General features: G+C 43.5%; 1 protein-coding gene across 1 annotated transcript in view; it reads right to left on the bottom strand.

Moving 5' to 3' along the window:
* Positions 1-21,104, bottom strand: part of GLI2 (GLI family zinc finger 2) — a 188,850-nt gene extending 167,746 nt beyond the window's left edge. The window contains exon 1 of the mRNA XM_056496726.1: positions 20,918-21,104. The gene's annotated coding sequence lies outside the window, so the exon portion shown is untranslated. The remainder of the gene's footprint in view (positions 1-20,917) is intronic.
* Positions 21,105-22,903: the final 1,799 nt, after the last annotated feature.

Raw genomic sequence — 22,903 nt, 5'->3', positions numbered from 1 at the left:
TATGGGTGTTGATGGAAAGAAAAAACATCCCTTAGCCATAGTCACTGCTAGATTTGTTGTGAAAGGAGAATGCATAAGAGGAAAGCTTTCATCGCCCATGGCTGGTACCATCTCCTCAGTTTTGTACATTAATGTGGAAAGTAAGTGAATGAACTATGTAGCTGTAAGCATAAGCTAGTCCCATCTGTAACCTATGGCAGCTAACAATAAATAAAATACTAAGTTTTGCCAAGGAAAATAACTGAAACTGTGATATAATGCTTTTCTTGGGAAAATAGAATGCAAAAGTCACTGAGAACCATGTTAGAACCCAATACATCAGAAAGCAACAACAAACTCTAACAAGTCAGAGCACTTCCTACTCTAAGAGGTAAATAAACTTCTGTTGACACAATGCACCTTATGACAGAATTACTGTTTCATTGCTTATTTATTCCTTTTTTAAACCCCATACTTGGCTTCCAACAGATCTTGTGGAGAGACATCTTATTTATACATAAACAAAAATAAGGTACTGTTATCATATGCTGCATGTATAGAAGGCCTAAATCCACTTTTATGGAGTGCATAAACTCAAAATCAGAGGTAGCACATAGTTTTTACATGAAGTTACAAAGACACTGAACACATCAGCAGCACTTGGAGTCCTGAAGCCATTAGCTGAACACAGGGAATTTCTCCTATCAAAAGCTTACATCTGTGCAGACCAAACTAAAGAGCTTTCTTTGAAAGCTGGAAGGGATTTCACTGAGAGCTAAATGAACATTATAAACATTTATTCTCGGAGGCCTGCAGTGCTGGGCTGAGGAGCAGGGCTTGCAAGAGATAAAGGCAGGGCATTAGTATGGAGTAATGAAGGATAGATAGAAAATGTCAAAAGGCAGTAAAGAAACTGTTCAACTGTCCAGTAAAGTTAGCTAAAAAATTTCCAACCTTTAAATACTGCTGAAGAAAACTAACAAGATATTTTAAGTCAAAATAATCTGATTCCTTTGCCTGGCTTGCATGCACACACATTTATGTTTTCCCATATTGTAGAAGGAAAAGAAAGGCATGTTCCTTGCACTTGGGCCGACTCCTCCCTCAGTTTTGGCTTCTCCTCAAGTCCTGCCAGAAGGAGGGTCTGGGTGCTGATCCGTCCTTTTCAGGGGCAGACAGTGACACATCTGTTTCACAGCAAGGGGAGAGCAGCAAAGGCCATGCCACATCTGAAACTCCTTTGCAGTTACTATGGGGAAATGTAATGAGATAAACTACTGCTTTATTAATCAAACATCCACAGCAAATTAATCCTTCCACTGCACAAGCTGGCTCAAGATTTTTCATTGCCCTCAACAGATAAGGAGGGAGGGCAGCCTTTTCCTTTCTTATACTGATAAAAAAGTTTGCTTACTGTGCCTTATAGTCTGCCATGCTGCACAGGCTGGCTCCGCAAGCCAGGGCTTCTGGGAGCTGAATTCCTGCTGCTCCTGCTGGAACTTCACAGCTCCCACCCATCTCCCTGGCCCTTCAGCTGCAGGATATCAACTCAGACTAACAAGGCTGGGAATACTCCAAATGCTCCAGATCGTAGTCCAGCCCTGCTGTGAAGAAAAAAATGGCCTGGACTGCTATGGTGACCCCAAAATTTTCTGTAGTTTATTCGAGGTACCCTTTCCCCACAAACACTTCCCTCAGTTGCTCCAGGCTTGGCTTTGCAAAGATGTCTTTCACTAGCAAGGTTCAGAGAAGTCTGCAGCAACAATTAAAAGAAACCTGACCACGTTTATGCTGTCCTCCTGAGGAGTGCCTGCCGGGAAAGTCTGCCTTGTAAATGGGTTGGGCCTAAATCTACTAAAAGAGGTGCAAAAGTATCATCAATCAACCTCCAGGAAAAAAAAAAACCCAATGATGTCTCCTGCAAATGCTATTAGAGACCCCCAGCTGCATAATTAAAATTCCTTTTTAAAGTGGCCTCAGAAATAAGGCAGGGAGGATAATTGATACTCCCGCACAGCGGTGAAACCAAACAGTTTTTTAAAAATAATTCTGCAGTCATACTGACATAAATGATTTATTTCTGCTGGATGGAAACCACTTAGATTAAGGTGGCAAACTTGAGGTAGCTTAGTGGTTATGCTGCTCTCCTGAGACGAGGGGGCCTGAGCACACATCCACTCTTGGTCTGGATGTGAAAAGTGGTTCAAAGCAAAGCTCTCCTCTCCAGGAGTGTACTCTCACCACAGCCCTCAGTAATGGAAATGCAATGAAGACACAATTGTTTTGACATTTCCCCACATACAAAACTGTCCATGAAAATCATCCACCAAATTAATCCAGTTCAGAGGAGACCAAAACTGCATTTTTCAGCAAGAAAAATATTCATCCCCATGCAGAGGAGAATGAAACCCTTCAGCGGTTCATTCTTCCCACAGACTGAGAGAGGATATAATTCAAAAATCTCCCTGAAGCGTATGGACACAGACCTCTTCAGGGACAGCACAGGCAATACAAAATACATTTAAGAATGATCATGAAAGACACTTTCAGCTCGTCTCATTTATGCTCCAAGAATGCAAGTGCTTCAAAGTTTTCTGTCCTCCCTCTCTTCAACAAAATAGCCAAGTTGCCAGTATGTGCTAAGTGCTACAGCTGCATTTGTTTCTCTATTTACATGGATCTGCCATCTCCCCCATGCCACCATTTTAGTTAACTCCAACTTGATTTACACAGCTACTTTACCTAATTTTCTAATTTAGCCCTTGTAGACTAGGAAAAGTAAAACGCATTCAAGAGTCCCTATTAAGCATAAAGAGTAGAGAAATGAACCTTTCCTCATTTACTGCAGAGGACATTTTAAAATGACAGACAATGCAGTGTGTTCTGCCAGTAGGAAAGTGATCCTCTGACCTTAGTTTGCATTTCAAGTGAAGTGAAAAGTGGAAGAAGAAATGGGTGTTTCTAAAGAAAACGTTAAGGTACAGTATTGTAGATTTATAAAAGATCATAGACCATGTGCATCAATGGGATCTTGTTTGTCCTGATTTCTTTGCAGCAAAGTGGGAGATTTCTTGGTGCAGAGCTGCAGCATAACTTTGATATATATTCCATAAGGGAACTAACCCCCAAAAGGTAACACTACAGCACTTGGATGGGAGAATGTGGGAGGTAAAGGAAGGTCCTGATCAAAGAGCAGATAGTACTGAGCTGGCCAAGCCTGCCATGCCAGCAGGGCCACATGGGCTGAGCTGTGGCTCAAGGGGCTGCTCACCCCCCTGCCCTCACCTCCACCACCACCACTCCAGGAGCTGCTATGGCACACCCAGACATGGTGCATGTGCAGAGAGGCACAGCAGCTTCAATGTATGGTTTGCATGCCTCTGCATCAAATACATAAAACACAAAAGGCATTATTTGAAACTGTCCTTAATAAAGACTCTGGAAAACTCTGGCTTCTTAAGCAAACAGGGTTGTACCCTAAACAGTGAGCAACAGGACTACTGCTGGAAAAGCAGCCCATGGCTTAATACATCACACTGTCAAAAAGCTTCTCCCATTATTCAACTGAAATTTGCCTTCTCTTAAATTTCATCCCATTACTTCTAGTTACACCCCATTGTACCATTCTAAATAATTCTTCATAGCCTTGGTGTTTACACCCTTCAGATATTTGTAGATTTATATCTCAACCACCCCATTTGTCATCCTTTAGCCAAGTTATCTATATTCAGCTCTTTCGGTCTTCTCTTGTAAGTCAATCCCTCAAGCTCTCTTGTTACTTCTTTTTTTCTCCTGAACTCTCTCCAATTTGTCAATCTCTATTGTAATGGAGTGAAGCAGACCTGAATGCATTAACTTTCTGCAGTTACCAGTGCTGTGTCCTCAGTCCCATCTGCTGCCTCAGCGCAGGACAAGAAACCAAACCCTTTTTTGGGGGAAGGGGGGCTTTATAGGCAAGATCTCTGTGCTCAGTTATTAATTCTGGAGGACCTAGGTATCCCCATAGATGCTGCATCCTGGATGCCCACTCCTCTGAATTTTTTCCCCCAGATAATCTAGATGTTCCTACTTGAATCCCATTCTGAAGTGCTGTGCTGCTCCTTGAACGGTCTCCATAAGTCACCTTCACCGAACAGTCTGCTCGCCACTCTGCTTCCACAATTAATGGTTTATTTCTCCATCCAGGATGCCATGATGGAGAACTCCTTCACCATCATTTCCACCAGTTTACCAGGTGCCATCATAGAGCATTCCTATGATTTTCTGATTCCACCAGAGACTTTAAATTCAATATGAAATGAGACACCAAACCTACGCAGTGACTGGCGCTACAAACCTCTGTGCTAAAGCAAATGTTCTGCCTTCTACAACAGCCCAGATGATCACAGAAAACACAGTGCCCTGCAGGACCCCAGTGCAAAATGAAGCATAAACAATTACATTCCTCCAACATGTGCATCTCCATAAAGCCAGCGTTGTTCCTCCCTGTCCTGTGAACATGTCCTGCTGCACAGCTCCTTCAACAAAACTGTCTGGACAAATCAGAGGAAGACAGCTGAAAACAGCTGACGGGGTGAAAACCACAACTAAAAGGGTTCTCAGTTGTGCAAGCACAAACCTCACAGCAGGACAAAGGCTCTGGAGAATAACCCTGGGAAGCAGAACTTGTGGCTGGGGGAGGTACTCAAGTCCCCCCTGGTGACAAAGGCAGACCTCTCAAAGGGAAAAGAGCAAAGGCACATATTACTTCAAATTGAAGAGCTGCCTTTCAGCTTTCCTGGCTACTGCTGGGCTACCTGGAAGGAGACTGAGTGCTTTTCTAGACTGTGCTCTGATCTGTGTGAACATCCCCAGTTTGAGAAGATATCCTATAAATCTACAGTTCAGGCTTACAGCAGATGGGCACTCACTTCTCTTCAACACATTCACTCTGTCTCATATTAACACCATGTCTTCACCACTTGACTTTTGAAGAGAAAAGCTATTTTGCCTACCTTTTAAAAATAGTCATTTTCCTCCCTAATTGTAACTTTCATGTAGCATCTAAAATCATCAGGTCACAGTGCTGCAGAAAACCATCTAGTAAGAACTTAGACACACTCTATTAAAGGCATGAATGATTCATTCGGCTTTTAAGATTACATATACACTCAAGTTATTATAAAGCTTAGCTTTGTACAAACAACAACAAAGCCAAAGTCTTGGAAAGCTGTGGAGGACAGTGAGGTCCTGAAGCCGTGTCAGAGATGCATTCAAAGCCAGGTGGCACCGATCAGCTCCAGTTCAAGGCCTCTCTCCCCACAGCAGAAAGCGTGGTGGGGAAGGACAAAAGCTGACCCCTCAGGGAACAGCTATAAAAAGCATCCAAAAAACACACAGCAAGCTCTGGCAAGAAGTTTGCATTTGCCATCACTTAAATTAACAGCAAAGGAATCCCCAGGAGGGAGGAAATCTGGACTCTGTCCAACATGCAAGTGTGCTGTGTGAGGAGCTGTGGGGGGAAGAAAGAGCCACAAACAAGCACTGTGGATTCAGAGGAAACCAACACGAGCTGCCAGCAACTCTGAACCCTTATGAAGGGCAGGAGCCTGGCATGACTGCATCGATGGGTATCAGGAGAGAAGTTTATTGCAGGTGACCTCAAACAGAATTGCCACTGTCAGCTTTCCCTGAGCTGTCTTTAGAAAACAAAACTTCTATATTTTAAAAAACTCCAAAAAGTTATCTTAAAGTATCTCAAGAGTTTATGAAAAAAGAAAGAAGCAAAAATACCACAGCTGGCAACGTAGCTAACACTGGGAATAGTTCCCTTGCTATCTCACACGTTGAGTTGTTATCAATCCCTACACCACATGCAGGTCATGCTGACTTCCAGAAGACTCAAATCCCAGTCAGCACTCATTTAGCTTACAACACAAAGCATAGCTGCTCCACTCTTCCATAATGGCCTAAAGAGTTATGATGTACTCTGGATTAAGTCCTTCTAAAACACCTAAACAGATGGGGTTTTTTACCCCACAAAAGTCATTATTAAGTTAAGAAGTAATTTGGCCATGAACATTTAACTTAAGCTAGTAAATCAAGTAACATCTTTCTAAAAGCAGTAAAGTGTTCAGAACTTAATCCTTTTAATTCACTGTTTATCCCCTTGGCACCTAGACTATTTTTATTCTAGTCACTTTTACCATAATAAAAAGTTAATAAAAGAGCCCAAGTAGTCAGACAAGTTGCAGAGCTAATGAAGACTGGTTTCCTACAGGTTTGGTGTCTTACACCCCATCCCTTCTTCCCCCCACAGCATTTTCCCAGCTGCCACCAGGTTATCTGTGCATCTGTCTCCTTGGGGACTCCTTCAGGCCCTTAACTACTCGTGAGCCAAGTGGCTGCTTGGCAGCTAAATGTGGTTTTGTACAAGGTCTAGCAGAGCAGAGAGCTGATAACTTCACATTTCAGCCTCCTCTTCTATTGGGGCATTGGCTCTTCTGCTAAAGAGCAATGAATTTATGGCAAAGATCTTCCTTATTAAAATAGACAGTGAAAGTTCTATGAACTTCCTACATAGTAAAGCAATAGTTTTTATAAGATAATCCACACAGGAATTGTTACCAACTAGAACTGTAATACATGCATGTCCCACAAATGTCCTGAAAGTAAGATGATCTTGGCAAGCCACAGGAAGGGCTCCCCCAGATAAGGAAAGGGCAGGGAAAGCATTGCTTTCTGAGAAGCCCCATGGGAAATAATCAAACTTACAACTAGTTCTTTCATAAATCAAGGGGATCAGGTTCAGGTAGCTTCTCATGTACCACCATGACAGTGTTACAAAGGAAAGGTCTGTCCCAACCATGCAAATCCCAAGCATGGTGGACATTTCCAGTTAACAGCAATTATCTTGAAAAGTCCCTGCCCACCTACATGCAGACAAAGCACAGGGAAGCACAGTGTCTATCACTGGCTGTGGAAGGCTGCAGTATTCTGTTCCAGCACAACCTCTGGATGGTTTCAAGGCACAGCTCCAGGTCTAACACATTAATACAAACAGGTCACAGGGGTCCATGTGAGAGGGAGCTGGTAACACAAGGCAGGAAGTGCCCTCCTGGTCACACCTGTTCTCACAAAGCAGTCATCACTCCCTAGCTCTTGGCCATGAACCTGGGATACAAAGAGCAGCCATGTGCCCTTGGGGAGGGAGCCAGAGCTGCAACATTTCCTGGTATTTCTAAGGGACTGAGCTCTGATCCTGGGGGAGCTGATGGATGAAGTGGCTAAGCCACCATCCACCATATTTGAGAAGTTGTGGCACTATGGCAAAGTTCCCACTGACTTTAAGAGGGGAAACACAACACCCATTTTTCCTCCCCACAGATATAAGCTGTACACAGTACACAGAGTCACTCTGCCTTATGCTGGTGATCTCAGCACAGGTACTTGCCAGGTCCCTGCAATATTTCTACCACTACAACACAGCTGGGTTGCTGAGTCCAGCTGAGCACTGCAGCTCCCCAGGAAACATGAGGGTTTGGTAAGGGAGGAGGTCCCACTAAAGCAGAAATTGTCAAATTGATCTGTCAGAGACACGGCCTGGTGGAAACCCTGCACTTGCATGGGATGGTGCCAGGTTTCTTTCTGAATACAGTACACCTCATTATTCAAGCATCACACTCATAATTATATCTAAATGTGAAACACAAACTTTCTATTAATGTTTTCACAGAAAACCAATAAATCTTTCATTTCTACTGGAAAGAGAATTACAAGCCCAACACACTCAAGACACAGGCTGTGATCCAGCCTTTCAACATGGGTTCAAATCTCAGCTTTTGTGTACAATAAGCGAGCACACTCATTTAGTCCCCACTTGCAAACTTGCAAACAGCACCTTATCTCATAGGCTGGTGGAAATATCACATACAATTACAAAGTACAGCTGGATGCAGGTGCTTGCATAAATCCCATTCATGACAGTGTTTAAAAAAAAAAAAAGGAAAAGTAGAAGGAATACAAATGAAGTATGATGAATTTTCAGCAGCGGTCTAACTAGCACATGTAGGTGTGACGCATGTATGATCCCTTGCACCACCTGCCCTGGTGTTCCCAGCCCTATCCTTTATCCTAACATTACTCCCTAGCAGTTTCTTGTTTATCAGGGATGTGATCTGAAGTTCTGCCACTGGACCAACTCAATGCTTTTTTCTGCACAAACCCAAGCAGTGGCTTTCCCAAGTAGCTGTTTTGGTTGTTTTTTTTCTTGGTACGGTGAACTTAATAGAGATGTTGAGCACAAGTGCTGGCTGCTTCCTAGCCCTGCTGAAATTGGGAGCAGACCTCCTGCAAGGAGGCAGCCCCAGGGAGCAGCTCTAATGCAAAGCAGCCTTTACTGCTCACGAGAGCCACAGTGCCAGGCTGCTGCTGCCAACTTTTCTGCCACGCTCATCCTGGCACGGCAGATGAGGAGGAGGAGCGGCATCCCGTGGCCACACTGCCGGGGTGACAGCCAGGTACCCGAGGGCTGGCTGCACTCTGACCTCCCATCTAAGCACAGGCTGGCCAGAACTGGGGAAGCTCCCCTGCTGCAGGTTGAGGGGACAGGCAAAACAACATTTCAGATGCAAATGCCCTGGGAGCCACGCTCGTCACTGACGGAACCAAGGGATCTGGACTAATTTCTCTGTTTGCTTTCAGTTTACTCCTTGCTACCTCACAGTAAACCGCTTAACCTTGCAGGCAATAAAGTGAGATGCCAGCATGTTCAGCTCATACTACACACACTATGCTCTAATCCAGTTTGCATGTCCAGTCCTGTCATTAGTTGGAGGAAACATTTATCCAAGACAGTAGAAAAGAAGGAGTAAAAAATTGTTTCTGGAAATGCAATTATTCTCATGGCAAACTGTGGAGGTTTGTTATCTAGACCCACAGCTGAGTTAAACTGAAACATATTATATTTCACGAAAAAAAAGTTTTAACCATATGTTTTGTAATTTGTGAGCTCTTGATCCTAACACACAACATAAGCTGCAATATCAGTGTCAGAAGTGCCTGATTTAAAGCATAAGAGGCAGAGTTACATGAAGTCAAGTTAAAATCACTTCTGCAAGTTTGCTGGCAGAGACCTTCACATGGAGTGACAGGTACAGAGGAACACATCCTGAGGTCTGCACTGGACAGGGGGAAGAGGAAAGTTTTTTTCATTAAAAGTTTTTCTGTGAGACTGGCTAGGGGGAAGATGATATAGCTGGTGGGGGAAGACTGAGACAGCTAAAGAATAACACATGGTATGCTTTCAAAACATACAGCAACATGTGACATTTGTCTGCAAGTCTGGCGCTGAGGAGCCTGTGGTCTGGCAGCAGGGAGAATTTCTGCTTTTTATTTCTTAAATCATCACAGGCATTTGAACTAAACCTCCCACCTAATAGTCGGAGGGGAAGAACATAAAATCAGATTTTACGTACCGTACTTTCAGTCAGCCATTTTCTCAGCGGATTTTTATCCTCCAACTCAATTCCCACATCATTAAACTGATGCTGTCTCTTTAAAACACAACGTGGTGCCGTGCCAAAGCCTGCAATAAGAATCACTGGCACCAAAACAGTCAAAGCACACAGCTTAATTCTCTACTTAATAAGACAATTAAAGAAGAGTATTTGGATACAGCAGTCTGCAAGTACCAACACAGAGCACTGATGTCTCCAAAGGCATGTTGATCTGAAGGCTTTATCAGAAAGCATCTGTCACAACCAGATGCCATCAACACCTGAGAAAAGTGTGAAATAAAGTGGGTTAATGTAGCTGTGATACACACAAAGGCTTGCACTGCCCAAGTCCCTATTTGTGAGCATTTAAGAGGGTGCAGGATAAAGTACCCAGATGTAAAATTGCTCATAGATTAAAATAAATTAAAATATATGCATACAGCTACCTCTGTTAAAAATACAGTCTTGGGGAAATTACTCAAATTACAATGGAATTAAGAGTGCTTCATATTTTAAGTATTCACTGCCATAATCATAGAAAGGCTTAGAGCAATGCTGTTTTTAAATACTGTGCTTTGACAGATGCATTAGTACACAAGGATGAATTGGGGGTACAGAGACTAACAAAGGCATCAGTGATTGCTCATATGGAGTCTCTTGACCATATCTGCCTCTAAGTTTCCAATCAAATAATTCTCAGATGTCATCTCCTAGCAGGCTTCATCCTGCAGAGCTGAACCAAAGCTAGAGAGAAAGATAACAGCAGCGATATATGAACTAATTAGTCATTTGATTAGCTGGCAAGAAGACAAGGTCCTGCAGTTCTGTGACCTAAAAATGCCACTGATGACCTTAAAACTCCATCTCAAGGATGTCTGGAAATCTGTAACCTCCAGGGAGAGAGAGAGAAATGGGTGATGCCTAAACTGCATTAGCTCACATGAGATGTTGAAACAGCACAGACATTAAGCTGAGGATAGGTGTGACATTTGAAGCAATCAGCCAGCAAAAGAGCACCTGCAGCACTGCACTCTGTTTGAACTGCTGCACCAAGGACTCCCAGTCCAGCCTACATGGGAGGTTTGTGGGATGAGTGGTTTAGCACACCCAGAAAGCACACCAGGACCACAGACCTCATCCTAGCAACCCAACAACACATGGCAAGAGAGGAAAAAAATAAACCAGATCAAAACCCCTCAACTGCTCCCCCTTCATTAGAGCAGGGCTAGCACCACGCCAGGAGAAAGGAATGACTGGGGAAAGGAGGCAGAAGTCACTCTGAAGAAGACATCCTGAGTGGTTTCCTTCTCCACTTCCACTGCAGGGTCCTACACTTCTGATCTGATTCTGGTAGATCCCATGCATGCACTAGCTATTCCACATGCAGTAACAGGAGGGAGGGAGTGGAGTGATGCCAGGAGGTCCCCTTAAGCTGAAAAGTTGCATCTTCAACAGCAAAGGAGGAAGACACCAAAATAACCAGGTTAGGGTTAGGGGTCCCAAGTTGTTTTGTGTCCCTGTCCTCCAGCCTGACAGCTGGAGCATGTCATCCCTGACTGCACCCAATGCACTAAAGGTTTCCAGGCTGATCTGAGGCAGTGCCTCCCTGCAAAGCCACCAACTGGTGCAGAGGAATCCACAGTGACCAGAAATGGGCCAGCCAAAGTGGGCAGCAGAAAGCAACACCAGCTCACAAGCAGTGAGCTCCTCTCTACCAAGAAAGCCCATCTCATCTCCCACCTTCAGCAGCTCAGATGGAGTCTGATCTTGGGTGTCTCTCTACCCTGAGAAGAGACTGAAGGAAACAAATGCATTGGCAAAGATCCCCCTGCCATCTGCACCTTGGAAATGCCCTCTGGACGGGAGAAGAGGAAGATCCCTCACCCTGCACGCTCCTGGGAGGATGGTGCAACCTCCAGCAGCTGCCAGCACTGTGCCCTGTTTCATCTCCATCCTCTCGACACAGATCTAGACCTGCCTTTCACCACCCACTTCCCCCATGTGCTTTGTCCCAGAGGGATAAACTCACCTCCAGCATCAGTGAATTTCTTAGAAGAAGCCCAACACAGTTTAAATTTTACCAAGCCCTGCCAGAGGCCTTGGAGTAAAATGCAGAAGTAGGAACATTTTCTCAAATAGAAAATGGAGATTTAGAGTGCTGCAGCAGGGTCTCTAAAGAAGTGCAAGCTTTGCTGAGATAATTCAACCCCAATATGCACAATATGTTTTCCCTCCTCGTTCCCCTTTCTCTGAAAAAAAATTGGAAAAAGACCCCAACAGCACACACAACAAATCAAAGAATAAAAAATTTGCTATGGACATGGTTCAGTAACACATGTGTTGTTCTCAGCCCTGTGCTCCCTTACAGCCCTCAGAAGCAGAGAGCAAAGTTAAGAACCCAGTTATAAAGAAATTTAGGATTCCAAATCTGACTTATTGTGAATTGAAACAAAACCTCAAAATGCCAAAATTCTCCACAAAAGGAATTCTAAAACAATCACTTGGAGTCCACTGGAAAAGCAATTATATTGCTACTGTATTTCCTACAATGAAATTATACTTTAAAATTCTAAACAGAAACTTACTTGAACACAAAGCCTGTAAAACAATGAATTCTTAACACTCTCAGAAAAATCCTCCATCTCTTTTTCCACTACTTTTTTAAAACACTGACCTGGTTTTGTAAAAGATTTTAGTGTTGATGACGCCAGATATTGGAATATGATTCCATCAACGAGTCCTAGTCAGGAAATACCAAAGCTGGGGTTGCCAAAGCAACATAATTAACTTGATCACGGTACATACACTGTGTGCCACTTCCCAAATGGCCCTTTAACACCAGCTCAATCCTTGGCTTGAATGGCGCATCCAAATGAACTTCTCTGAGTTCCTCAAGAACACAGAGCAAAAGGAGCAGTTGTCAAAATTACCAAAAGCCAAGTACCACTCTGCTCCCTGGCCAATGGTCCCCTGGGCTTGAAGAGGTCAAGGAGCAATTCTTGAGCCCACTCCCACAACTATGAACTGTAGGAATCACAGAGACACTCTTGCATTTTGTAAAGATTCACTTTTAATTCACTGTTACCAAATTTAAGAGGTTTGATTCTTTCATGGCATTATCAGTAAAATCACTACCACTCGCACAGGGAGGCCTGAATGCTGGTGCTAAACCTTGATCCTAGGGCCACAAACTTCAAAACCTGAATATGCTGTCACTAACTCAATGTGTATAATGTATCAAAAATAAGAATCTGTCTGTCCATTTGGAAAAAAAAATAAAAGTAAGAAACAGGGAAAAAAATTGAGTGATGGGCTTTCAGCCTGTCATCAGACCACTGTGACCTCAATTTTTGAGAAATAAAGTCAAAATCTATTCTTATCTTCAGAGATTCAAGATGTATTTATGTGTCAAACTTTCTCCCCCGTGTCCTTAGCCTTTGGGAAGCACACTAAAAATTATATCAAAGCCTGGAAGCCCTGGATCACATTCGCATTCACCTCTGACACAGGGTGCCTCCAGCTCTCACCAGCTCCTCAGCTCATCCTCACCGTGCAGCAAAGGCAGGTTTGGGAGCAAACTGCTCTGGATGAAGTAAAAGCCACTTTGCATAGCAAAATCGTGCTGCCCTGCTCAAATTCTGAATGCCAAAAAACTTTTCCTCGGCAGCTTTCCGCTTCTTTGTATCTGTGACGGATATTTTACCGCCGTCTTCCTCTCCTTAGATACAAATATTTGATTATTCTCTTTGAAATGTCTCTGTAACATCTACAGGCATGCGATGCCGAATGCAAACACTGATTGATTCTTTCTTAGCTATCAAATGTGCTTACACAGCAACTACACACAGCAAATGCACACAAATCTCACATTTCACATTTTAAAATATGAACATGCTGTGTTGTTTTTTTTTTTTACTCAAACATAATGAATGAGCTTAAATATTAGAACTTGAAATTATTAAGTAAATCATGGCACCTGTAAAGCTTTTATTTGCATAACATTAATTCATGATGGCATGTAAAACAAATTCATCACTCTCACTATATTGTAGTCTGATTTATGTTAGAATTGGAAAAAATAAAAATCTTGAGCACAAAATTATGTTGACAAGATGTACGTGCTCTTCGAAGCACAAGATTTTTTTTTTTTTTCCGAAGCATCAAAACAACTAAATTATGAGAAAGAGGGCTGGAAGAAAGCATCTTTAAAAATGAGTAACATGCTAGCATCACACATACACACTCTACAGTTATTAATGTCAAGCATGGGGAAGATACTCTACAAAATCATTACCATTCATAGCTACTAACAGCCATTAAATTTCAATCAATTCAACTTAACACAAGTGTACTTCAGCAGCCCTTACAGTTCCTTATAGAGGTGGCTCAGAAAGTCCTGTCTGACTTATTGCATTGTCCCCTGCACAAAGGGGCATTGCTGAGCATTGCTGTGAAAAGGAGCGATCTTGGTGCTGGGAACTGATGCTCTTTTAACACCGCTGCAATCAACAGACCTTGCTTTTAAAGACAGTGTGATAAAGGGCTCTAATAGAGCTCCTCAGGTCAGCAAGAAGGGGAGCAATACACTGATTCTGGTTAGGAATGCCACTTTCCAAGCTGAAAAAAACTAAATGGAGAGATGTTTTCAGGGGTTTTCAGTTAATTTTAGCAACAGACTCAAACTGCTTAACACAACACTAAACAATTTCCAGGTGATCCGTTTGCTTGAATAGAATATAATAACTAAATACACACGACATTTAAACAAAACTTCCAGAGACTGGATATTTTAAGCTCCTAATGATGAATATAAACCACAACACTGTAATATTACAGCATCTCCACTCTCCTAAATTGCATTTGTAACACAGGAAGTTTCTGCACTGCCATGGCAGGAATTAAGCTGTGCAGCTGCCCATCCCTTTCAGATTCTGGGAGGAACCAGCTGATCCCCTGCTGGGGGTATTTGCCACCCCATAGCAGGGGTGGGGGGCTGTGACCACGGGGTGCTCGTCTCTGAGGGGCTGGACCCAAGCTGACTTCCACTGTGCAATAGAGCATCCCAGAGAAGGTGTCTTCCTCTGCAGAGATTTCATTAGTTTCATGTGAATGAGTCATCTACACTAAAATCCTACATTTCACAGGGGATAGAAGATTTTATATTACTGTTTCCACCCTCACCCCCCCAGAAACCCAGATTTTCCCAGCAGGGTTCTTTTTGCTGGACACAAAGTCCTCTCTCTAGGTTTATAGGCAGTTTAAGCTTGCAAGGGTCTACTCCTACAGAACAGAGAGTCACTCCATTCACAGAAAACCAGATGCAGTCACAGATGTGCCATCACTGTAGCTGAAATTACAAACTCAAGTCCAGAGTCCCTTTTGTGGCTTTTAGCTCATCCCTTAAAAGTATCAAGATTGATGCTACTATTCATCAGGAGAGTATTTGGGACTATTCTACAGACCTCTAAGGTTTTGCTTCCCCTGGGATTTAGACTTAGCATTTAACATGGGGTAGCAGTAAAGTTCTTTAGAATCAGGAAATATCCAAGTAATATCTCAGGCAGATATATGCTTCATTTTAACTCATTTCCCTACACTTACAAGCTGCACTAAATGAAATGAAATTAATGTTAAAAGGGGCGTTTATTGAAAAATCTTCCAGTGACAGGTTCAGAAAGTGCCAGAGTTCAAGTAAATCGTTCCATGGAAAATGTTAGCAAAGCTTAATCATACTAGAAGCCACATTTAATTACAGCTTTTTAAGTCCATCTGGGAAAAAAGAAGAGACTTAAATATGTCACCTGAGATGATCTAGATACTGAAACTATTTGTAAGTTAACAAAAGCATTTGCATCACAAAGCGCTCTGGGGCAGCACCACGGCAAAGCAGATGTGTAATGAACAAGGATCACAGCACCAAAACAATCAGGACTGTAAATAACTACTACTAATCTGCAATCATTTAAATTTGGATTTAATTGCTAGGCAGCAAATACATTTAATTCTTGAAGAGGTAAATGCTCTGCGGAATACACACTTAAAGGTATTCAGTGACAGAAGCACTACAGTCAAGAATCCAAACGTCAGGAAGGCAGAGAAAAGCCAAGGAGTAGAGGTGGGGCTGCCATGAGTTCACAACTTTAAACAAACTTTTCCCTGGAAGAGAATTAATAATGTGGCCATCTCCACTGTACATACTGTAACTGCTCCAGGAGTGACACAATGAGGCACATGGGAGGCAAGAGGGTAGTGACTATAGAACAAAATTCAATCTAGTGGCTAATGAATAAAAAGTTCCTTTTATTTCTCAGCTGTTTTTGGTTCATTAAATTTTCCACAGATTTGCAGAGAAGAAAACGTGATCAATAAACCTTGACAAAAGTGAACATGTGAAAAAGGCGAGAGAAAGGCACAGGAAGATAAAAGTGATATCCCGATCACAGATTTCAGAGGCAGATGACCAGAGCTCTGGGCTGCTGAATAATCTGAATAGACCATCATTTCTTTACAGCCTTTTACTTTCTTTTCCTTGACTGTTGGAACTCTTCATTCAATACAATAGTAAATGCACTAAAACTTTTTTTCTTATGCTAATGGTCGAAATCGGGCGCTCACAGTTAAAACACACTTCCCACCAACTTGTTTTCTTTAAAAAAAAAAAAAATTAACCTATTCAAGTTAAACTAAAATGTCAAAGACAGCTTAAGGCTTACTCTCACCATTCCTCAAAATTAATGGTTTTCTCCCCAGTAGATACAAAAAGAAAAGACTTGAATAAGGATAAAGCTGCAAGACTCTTTTCATATGAAAAAGAACACTTAGAAAGTAAAAAGAAATACATCCAGTACAAAGATCCTGGTACCTACAGTTCTAATTTGTATTGTTTCCTCTTAGAATATTTATAATTGCAGAAAGGTGATAGCCAATCACAAATAATTGTGAAACTATGAGAAAAGATTCACCATTGACTAATGTATTTGGGCATTCATGCCCATGACAGTATCAGAAACGCTTCCACTCATTACAATAGGAGCCCAAGGGAGCCTATTTTCAATTTTTTCCTAATTTGGGTGTCCACTTCCAGGCACCAAGGCCTCTTTTTGCTGTGGTACTGAATATTCACAAATCCCAAACAATTTTTACAGCTCTGACCTTCTGAATTAAAGGACAATTTTCCTGTTCCCTTTGTGCAACACGTTTCAGCCTTAGTGTATTTGGATTCACTTTGTTTACAAGAAGTTAATACAGGTTGTGGTTTTACAGTAGCCAAGAGTGAATGAACAAAAGTTCCATGACCTCTCCTGGACTACACACATCTAACATGTATTCATTCCCAACTGGAACCAGTCTGTAGAAAATTTGACCTGATTACCCACTATTTCCATGCCAGTCACTTGTTCACGAGGGGAACCTGCAATTTTGCCTCTTGAACTATCAAGATTACCATGCAAGACGCAATTCTCATTCCTTTTACACCAAACACCAGTTAGTTTCTAGAAGATGCACACATATGGCATCTGCTGTATATACAGGTCATGAATTGTGCATATTCCATGCACACACACAAATGTGTGTACATACATGTAGATATGCACAGGCACACATGTATTATCTGCCTTTCTAATACAATCCCTTCTTGCTGTCATTCATACGAGAACTCATTCTTTGCCATTATTTTATTTAGTGTTGTATTAATTAATTCCCAAATACCTACAGTTGTTTTGGTTTTCTTTAAAAGGGTCCTGGCAACAGAGCTGAAACAAACCCTAAATACCACTTAATGCTTTGTGGCAAGTTGTCCAAATGTGCAACTGTTTAAAATATTTACCCAGGTACATAAGGAGGCTGGTGCAGCTCTTGAACAATGCCCTGGAATCTTTCCCATCAGAAAGAAAGCAGACAAAAAGCAGAGACCGCTTAACCTCAGTGCCTTAGCAGCAAGTGAGAAGTGCAAATATTGCATTTCTATAAAGCCCTAGAAGCTTCATAGAAATGGAGTGGCAACTAATTAGTTTGATGCTATAGTCACATCTAATGTTCCTAAGTAGCTTCTTTGAAAAAACTCACTGCCTTGAAACCCTTGGCCAGATTATTAAGTGGAGGCTTTGTGATGGGGCAATAGATAGGTGTTTGCTCCACAAACGCATACAGATTTTGGTGACTGCTTACTGAATCCACTGCCTTCACTAATCTGCACTGGAAACTTCACTATGAACAGAGCACTTCTCAGAGTACAAAAGCATGAAGTATCTGTGTACCTTTCAGACTACAGGGCAAACAACTGGCTTACAGTAGGCCACTAAAACCAGGGGCAGGCAGTTAACCAAGTGTCTTCCGTACTTGCAAACAGAGAATGAGAATAATGCAACTGCTACTAGGTCACATGCTCTACTCTATTCTTAAAGTTAAAAAAAAAAGAAAAAAAAAAAGAAAAAAAAAAGATGGGCCCAGAGGACTGAAAAATTCAAGTGTTATCAATAGAAATAAAGTATCAAGATCATGAAAAGTCAGACAAAACTGTAGGAATCACATAACCCTTTCTGTGTACAGCTGATCACACAGCACCAGAGCCTGTGCAGCTTCTATACAACTGTGCCACTGAAAGGGAAGTTGTGGTATAAACTTGCAAGACCATGAGGATCACAGAAAACATAACCAAAATTGGTTCTTTGACATAGGAGTTCAAACTTGCTTTTAAAACAATGACAAAAATACAGCTCATCATATATATATATATATATATATATATGCAGCCAGAAGGTTGCCTTTTCAAAATGTGACTTCAGCATGACATTTGGGAATGCAAGCTGCTATGTACTGGATGTCTGAGGTCAAGTTCTATTCTCTTTTATCCAAGTATAACCTGGAGCAGCTTCAATGAAATTATGCTAGATTTATATTGACATATGCATCTACTTCAAATTCTTCTATGGCTCTAATTTTTCTCTAATTGAATGATCTAACACAAACAGTATTTGTCCATCTGTATACATCCCCTTTGACATACTGGGAAAAAAAAAGACAGACACTGAAAGGAAGTTGGAAAGAGTCCTCGAGATCTGTTTTCCTTTGAAGAACAGCAGTTGCATTTCTGGGCACTTCAAAGTCATACACTTTAAGCAACAGCAACATTCGAGATGAAGTGAATCTTACCTCAACTTGCTTTAAAGATCAACTCTTTCACAAACACACACCAGAGGCTGGATATACCTATAGATTAACAAGTTCATCTTCAGTGAATCAGGCACTTTTCAGTGCTACAGATAGGTCATGCTTTCAATCAAATGATAAATCTCCAAGAGTTGTTTACAATGGAAAAGCTGTAATGAATTTTATTCACTTCTTAAAAGTTGTCAGCTTTGCAGTAACATTCAATACCACATTTTTATTGCAATTCAAAGTTTGACAGGTGTCACCATTTCCTGAAGTTCCAGCCAAAATACAAATTACCATATCCACCCATCAGAAAAGCTGAACCAAACCAATTCACCAACCGTAGTTGCTGTATGCAGCAATTATCACGCAATTCAAACATCCCAGCAGCATAAACAATTATTTAATTATTTAGCAAGATCCTCTTTTCCAGATGCAGTTTCTTTTCTAATGAAGATAATTTTATTAGGTTTAGAACTAAAAAAGAACCAAAACAAAACCAAACCCAAAAAGACCTCCGAAGTTTTTCTTAAAGCAAGGTAGCTAAAACAAACAGATACAATCAGCAAGTCTTACAACAAATCAGTCTATTTCACTTGTGTGTATTTTGAATTTCACGGCTTATTTACTTAACTTTTTTGGCACCAATTCCACAGCACATGCCAATACAATATTTGTTTAAATGCTGTTTTATGTACATGCTAGTAATGCTTACTTTCAAATTCTTGCACATCCCAAGAGCCTCAGTTGGAAAAAAAAAAAAAAAAAAAAAAAGAAAGAAAGAAAAAGAAAAAAAAAGGGGATTGGTAGGGGGTAGACAAGGTTTTACAACCAGTGTCTTTATCTGTGGCCGTAAAAATATAAACACCATAGGCCAATAAAATGCTAATTTCTGTACGCACGAAGTTTTCCAGCACCTGGGGCAGTATGAAATGCGAGGGCAGCTATAGGAAGACACAAGTTTGGCTGGGCTGGCCCGGCCGGCGGTGACCCCCCCGGTCTGGACATTTGGTCACCCGGGCCATGCGGCGGGACCGAGCCGGTCCCGGTGCTGGTGCCGGTGCCGGTCCCGGCGAGGGGCACCGCTCTGCGCGCACCGCACCGCGCCTAAGCCGCAACCCCGCCACGGGAAGTTTTGAAGCCCTGGCTGCAGGTTAGCTAAATGAAGAAATAAATAAATAAGCCCGTAAACCTCGGAAAAGCCGGCAGCAGGACCACCGATAAATCACCCTAAACCCCCGCTCTGGAAAAGTCAGGTTTCCCAGGAAATGATGGCAATCACTTGAGGCAGAAAAGGCACCTAGATGAGCCTATCTGCCTTCCCCTCCTCCCTGATTGTTTTAAAGCCACCGAGTCCGGGGGAAAAACTCTCAACTCTCTAAGTCCTTAATAGGATTGGAGTCCGGGTCTCTCCAAGCCGCTCCTCATCACACAGGGATCAAGTTGCAGCAGGGAATTTTTTAAATTCCTCAGCAAATATACTTGTCGAAAGATTGCCCCTCCCGGATGGGGGGATGACAAGGAGGCGAGGGGGCAACTTCATTTTTCTTCTGAAAAAAGAACAAACTCAATGCTGGCTTTGGGAAGCCCTGCCGTCCTCCGGGACCCAGGACAAGGCGGTCCCGGCAGCAGCCCGGAGCTGGGACTGTCACCGCAGCCCCCGCGAAAAACAATGGCCATGGAGGCACGGTCCGGAGGGGTCTGGCCGGGGAAAGGGGGGCACACCCCGGACACACGCGCGGCCCCATCCTCCCGCTCACCTGCGAGCTGGGGGGGACACACGGGACGGGCCCCTCGGGCACCCGCTGCGAGCAGAGACCCTCGCCAAATCTGCACCCTCCCTCTCACACACCCCCCACCGGCGCACAGCAGCTCCAACCAAAGCGGGAGAAGAGGAGGAGGAAAAAAAAAAAAAAAAAAAAAAAAGAATAAAAAGCACAATGAAAAGACACAATAAGCATCAACTTTACCCAAAAAAGCGGAGCAGCAAGTTTTCAGCAGACGAGCGGTTGCCGCGGAGCAGCGCTGCTCCTCCGGACCCCCATCATAAACTTGGGGGAGGGGGGCGTGGGAGGGACTTTCCCTCCGTCCTTCCCTTTTGTGCCTCTCCCCCGCTCCGCTCCGCTCCTCGCCAAAAGCGGCCGCGGGTGCCTGCGGCGGCGCGGGGCTGCGGGGCTGCGGGCGCGGAGCGAGGAGGGCAGGGCTGTGCGGGGCCGGAGCTGCGGGGCTCCTGCTGCCCACCCGCCCGGCCGCCGGCGGGACACGGCGCGCACACACACGTAAACCGACTTTATGTATATAATACATACACATGCATACGCACGATGGGTGAAGTTGAGCAGCCTGCAGGAAGACGCTGGAGCGCTTTCAAGCCCTGACACAAGAGGAAAACTGGCTCTAGGGTCTGTTTTCCCTTCCACCCGCCCTTTAAGAAAAAAAAAAGAGAAATCTAAACCTTCCCACCCTTTTGGCGCGGGAGCAGCGCACCGCTCCGGATCTTGTCCCTCCTCCCCCCAGCCCCTTTCATCCCGGATCGCCCCCTCGCCCCGGCGAGCCGCACCGTTCTGGGCGCGGGGCTGTCTGTGGGGTCCGCTCCGCCGGGAGCCCCGCACGCCCCGCTCAGCCGGAGCGCATCTGCAGCGAGCCCACACCGACCCCTCGCCCGGGGAAAGCCGCCCCCTCCTCCCCGAGCAGCACAAGTTTGGCCTGTGCAGATTCGCTCGCGCAGAGGCGGGGATGGAGCTGGGGGTGGTTTTCCTCCAACTTTGGTGGTTGCTTTTTCCCCGCGAGTTTGCGCGACTTTTGCAAGCCCCCGCCGCAGCAGGGCTGGAGGCAGCCGAGCTCCGCGGAACAACCCCGCACACGGGCGGCTTTGCCCGCCGGGAACATAGCGGGGGAAACGCGTTCATTAAAGACTGTTCCCTAAACGCGAGGAGCAGCCTCACCGGAGCACGATAATCTAGTTTCATCCGTTTTGGGACTGAGGCTACGACGAGGGGAGAAAGGATCTCCAAAAAGTGCCCCGCTCCCACCCCGAATATCGTAGCTTTTGCTCCGATCTACATGAAACAACAGTACCAACGAGAAACGCAGCAGCCTGAACTTGGACTTTGGCCAGGCTGGGCTTGTTATTTGATTTGTTTTGATTTCTTTGGCTATGGAATTTATCAAAAGTTTAAAACACAACCAGATGCTGTTGGGAAGGGTCACTGCGCTGTACCCCAGAGCAAGCTCAAACTCGCCGTATCATCAGGGTATCTGACTCCGGCAGGATTATGGCCAGTACCATGGCAACCGCATGCCACATCAGCCCCCAGCTTCACTTTCAGTCCCTTGGGCAGTGTTAACATTTGCCAGCGGATTTGCCCGACACGCAGCCCAGGTCCGGGCAAGTGGAAAATGAGCACAAACCACTCAGAAACCTTCCTCTTCTAGCCTGTGCAAAGCAACCTGGCTGGACTGCTCCATACTGCAATTTTAATCCTAAAACCCAGCTACCAACTTGGGTGCCTTCTGTCTGAAATTTTGCATACATACCTTTTTCTCTTTTTTTTTTTCCTCTTTTTTTTTCTTTTCTGTTTTTTTCTTTTCTTTCTTTTTTTGGATATCATTAGAAGGCTGGTATCTGAGGGTGGCAACTGGCTCACCATGCATTCCCAAATCCCATTTATTCCATTCAGACAGTCCAGGAAGGACTGTGAGGCAGGTTATTTTGCCGGCCACCAATAATACTTTTTTTTTTTTTTTTTTTTTTTGGTCAAAGTCTTGCATTAATATGCACTCACTGTTTTATCCAAAGAAATTTTCTCCTCTCTCCATGGCAAATATGCAATCAGTGCTGGCACAGCAGCACAACATTACCCCATCCAAGTGCACTACTTGGTGCTGAGAGGAGTTTCATTGCACCTACTACTGATGAGCACCATGCAAAGGAGAGGGGCCTTTGGTTACCAAAAGAAGGATAAAAAATAGTCTTCGATCTCCAAAATACAAAGCCCACTTTTATTCCCTGGTTACTTGACTTGGGAAAGATGAGCCATCAGCTTGGGAGATAGGTTAGAATAATAGGGTTTTGGATGGGTCAAACAAGCTGGCAAAACAATAACACTAGATATGTTTTAAATTCTTGCTGCACAGTTATAAACATGTGTACATCCAGACTGTTGGCCAAGAACATATCTAAAATCAAAAGAAGGAAGAATTAAAGGATTAATTCAGAGTTATGTGAAGAAGGACAGTTTTCCCTTCTAGAATTCTCACATGTCAACCTTTTAGAAGATGGAGATTTTTAAGCC

Source organism: Oenanthe melanoleuca, chromosome 7 (genome assembly GCF_029582105.1).
Source record: "Oenanthe melanoleuca isolate GR-GAL-2019-014 chromosome 7, OMel1.0, whole genome shotgun sequence".
Lineage (NCBI taxonomy): Eukaryota > Metazoa > Chordata > Aves > Passeriformes > Muscicapidae > Oenanthe > Oenanthe melanoleuca.
This window is presented reverse-complemented; position numbering and strand designations above follow the sequence as displayed.